Source organism: Chiloscyllium plagiosum, chromosome 3 (assembly GCF_004010195.1).
Source record: "Chiloscyllium plagiosum isolate BGI_BamShark_2017 chromosome 3, ASM401019v2, whole genome shotgun sequence".
NCBI lineage: Eukaryota > Metazoa > Chordata > Chondrichthyes > Orectolobiformes > Hemiscylliidae > Chiloscyllium > Chiloscyllium plagiosum.
In genome coordinates, this window is record NC_057712.1 from 20530741 (window position 1) to 20534507 (window position 3767).

A 3767-nucleotide genomic window follows, 5' to 3' on the forward strand; every position below is an offset into this window, starting at 1 on the left:
CCCAAGGGCAGAGCCCTGTGGAACACCACTCACCACAGACTTCCAGGAGAATATTTTCCTTCTACTACCACACGCTGTCTTCTGTTGGCCAGCCAATTCTTTATCCAGACAGCTAAGTTCCCCTGTATCCCATTCCTCCTGACCTTCTGAATGAGCCTACCATGGGGAACCTTATCAAATGCCTTGCTGAAGTCCATATACACCACATCCACAGCTCGACCCTCATCAAATTTTCTAGTCATGTCCTCAAAGAACTCTTTAAGGTTTGTGAGGCATGACCTGCCCCTCACAAAGCTGTGTTGACTGCATTTAATCAAGCCATGCTCTTCCAGATGGTCATAAATCCTATCCCTCAGAATCCTTTCTAGCACCTTGCAGACGACAAACGTGAGACTGACTGGTCTGTAATTGCCAGGGATTTCCCTATTTCTTTTCTTGAAGAGAGGAATTACATTTGCCTCTCTCCAGTCCTCAGGTACGACTCCAGTGGAGGGCGAGGATGCAAAGATCTTCGCAAGTTTCTTCCAAACATGCTGTACTTGCCATATAGAATTTCTAAAATGATTTAAAGGCCATATCCCAAGATATTACTTTCTGAAAGAAATCCATCTAATTTACATTTGAATGTGTCAACACTTCCTGCTGCTACTGTTGTTCAAATCAACTTGTTTTATAGATTTGCTGCTGATTCAGTGAAATAAGTTTCACAAACTTGTTTTGAAGTTACTTTCTTCCTGGATGAGACCTCTGTTTCTTCTGGCTAGAAGGAGCAGCTTATCATTCTCTCTGTCCTTCGTCCCTTTAGAATACTGGAAAAACCAACCTTATTACTTTCCAACTTCCACTTTTCCAGAGACAAAATGTTCATCATTCTTCATGATCCAATTTCATCATCTTGTTTGTGGTCCTGTTTGTCCTGATCTATATCCCTTCATTATTTGCAATAGCCTTTTCTGTATCGTGGGGAACAGAATTGCTCTGCATATTCCAAGTGAGATCATACTGATTGTTTATGAGGGGCATGATTGCCTCATTATTTTGGCTCAGTGGTGACCTTTTCAAAGATCCTGGCACCTGATTTGCTTTACTGCCTCTGATCATTGTTCTGATAGCTTCAAGTTATTACCAATCTGGATTCCCTGTCTATTTAATTTTCAATACATATTTTATTCTATCCATTGTGATCAATTGTTAAATGGTTGATTATGTGTTTCTATTAACCATTGACAGTGTGGCATCAGTTAGACCTGGTTGTGATGACTGAGAGAGACAACATAAAGTGAAAGCAGAAAGTTGAAAGTGTGGTTTTTGTGGGTAGAAGGATGCTGTTACCATTCCCCCTTCTTTGTTTGGTCTAAGGGCCTATGTACACTACAGTGGTAATGAAAAACAACTAGTGTCATATCACCATGGAAACAGACTCTTTGGTCTAACCAGTCCACTCCAACCAGTTTCCCAAACCAAACTAATCCTACTTGCCTGCATTTGGCCCATATCCTTCCAAACCTTTCTTATTCAAATATTTATCCAAAAATGTTTGAAATGTTGTCACTGTACCTACATCCACCACTTCCTCTGGCAATTCATTGCACAAACGAACCACTCCCTATGTAAAAAAGTTGCCCCTCATGACCTTTTTAAATCTTTCTTCTCCCACCTTAAAAATATGCCCCCTAGTTTTGAAATCTCCCATCTTGCTATTCTCTGGTAGGGGCACCACAATTTCTTCACTAACTCACCAGAATGTCCTTAGTTCAGCAACAGTTCTCCTCAACCATAGATAACTGTGGGGAAATGCCTGGTGCACCAGTACAGGAATCACAGAGGCCAAATTAAAACATCAAGTTTAAAATAATGAGTTGATGTACTTCAGTATAGATGAATCGGATGACTGAAAATAAAGATTTGCTTGCCCAAAATTAAAATGAACTGCACATGACTGTCAAGAAACAAAAACAATGTCCACAGATTCAGAAAAATAAATTATATGCCTCAGAAATTTAGCAAAGACGCAAGTACAATTTTCTACTGAGCAGTCATCTTTCATGTGAGAAATTTAAGAAATGAAAGCTCCTTCAAAGAAGGAAATTGATTGACTACAAAGAATAACATCCTCAGGAAAGGACTTTCAAACGTAAGAGGGCTCTCCAGTGGAGAAAGACTTCACAGACCAGCCAGGGTCAAAAAATGGAATGCTGTCACATTCCTCAACTCAAAATCCTACCAACCTTCCAAGCCCTAAGAAAGAGAGCTTAGGACAAACTATGAGACCACAAGGAAACTGAACACATGAAGTCATGGACTTGCAAGGAGATGGGGTAATGATAAATGGAATAATTATTTTTATGAAAATATAAACAAGAACTATGAGGGAGATGCCTGGTGATTAGATGTTGCATAAGCAATCATTATGAAAGGTTTAATATTGGACACTGCATTAAGCTCTACCAAATTTGATGCCATACAATCTTGAGTGGGCATAAGGCAGAATATCTTGTGAGTATAGAGCTACATCCAAAGGGTTCTTCACAGTCATTGTAAAAAGTTATATCTTACCAATGTAATTTGTATCTGATTGATATCATTCAACAAACTACACCTTGTTAACGCAAGAACTTTTATGTTAAGACCCACTTTAATTAAGATTCTTGTGTTGATAAGGTGTAGTTTATTGGATCTCTTGGAAGTAGATCAATATCTTCTGCTACTTCAAGGAAGTTGAGGCCAATGCATGTGTGCAGAGTCAAAAATGAAAAGTCTTGATTGTATGTCTTATATCCATTCTAAACTCTTTCAGTTGCAAAATGAGTTAGCACATACCATTAATCTTGAGAGATATGCCACTTGGACAATATAATTTCATTGTTGTTGGTTGTAATGTCTGTTTCTTCAGCCATGATATTCAATTTTATAATACAGGAAGAGTTGCTCCTTGTACCAGGCTTAAAATCAATGCAATGTCTATTGATATCAACACATTCTGTCAAACTCATGTAATTTCGATTATCGATTTTCCTTCAGATTTTATTGTGTATCATTTCTAATGTGTATCATTTTCACTAGCTTCCAAATAAACCTGTTGGACTATAACCTGGTGTTGTGTGAATTTTAACTTTGTCCACCCAATCCAACACCAGTACCTCCAAATCTGTTCTATGAACATATTCTATCTTTTGCAAGTTGTCTATGGCTTTACAGATATACATTTCTTTTGTCAGGGCTAGGTATTGCTGATGATCATGAATCTTTTGTTTCACAGCACTGATACCAATTTGTGGTACCTGTTGTTTGGCCATTTCTTGTCATGTGTCTAATTCGAGTGTCTGCACATTACAAAGTGGATAGGTTCTATTCCTCCCCTAAGATAAGGTTTCCATTCATGTCTCAGGATTTGTCTGTTTCCAGAAGAATTTGGAAAACTTTCTTCAGATTTAAATTTCTTTTGTATTGTAATTCATCTGGCAAACTCCCATCAATTATAGCAAAAAACAAGTCTCTTATTAACTCCGATTCCAAATTCCATATTAGTTTTCCATTAATCTGTAAATGTCATGAATTAAATTATCTATGGATTCCCCTAGATGCTGAATTCATCTGCTAAATTATTTTCTTCACAACGTTTACTTGTTGTTAGATTTAAAAAGTCAGCAAAAGCTTGCAGAACTGATTTAAAAGTATTTGTACTCACTTTTATATTTTGACAATTTATAATGTCATCAGCATAGGGAAAAGAGAAATCACCTTTGGCCAACTCAAGAAACAAGGGG